The sequence below is a fragment of the Apaloderma vittatum genome, unplaced genomic scaffold (assembly GCF_000703405.1).
Source record: "Apaloderma vittatum isolate BGI_N311 unplaced genomic scaffold, ASM70340v1 scaffold43035, whole genome shotgun sequence".
NCBI classification, from domain to species: domain Eukaryota; kingdom Metazoa; phylum Chordata; class Aves; order Trogoniformes; family Trogonidae; genus Apaloderma; species Apaloderma vittatum.
The window spans coordinates 35,617-36,001 of NW_009716157.1; positions in this window are offsets into that span (position 1 = coordinate 35,617).

Genomic DNA, 385 nt, shown 5'->3' on the forward strand with positions numbered 1-385 from the left:
AAATGCCATCACAGCAACGACCTCACCCCACTTCTTCCACAAAACCACAGCGAGATGTATAAAGGAATAAAGCCTTTCCCAGGAGGAATTATAGCTCCACGGGACTCATATTAAACCAAGGGTTTGGAAAAAACACCCAAAAGTGGTTTTTGTTACTGAAGGCGCAACATCTTGCCATTCATTTTGATGGTGGCTAACAAAGATTCAACCACATGTACAGAGTAACCTGTTTAGTTTTTAAGTGTCCCTCCTGCGGCCTTCACTCGCATCAAAGCCGGATGGGGGGGGCAAATAAAAAAAAAGAGGAGTGTTCACTGAAACGCTAAAGCAAATCCCGTTTTCCCTTGTCGGAGGCCCGCTCTGCCACCTCCTCCTTCAATAACCC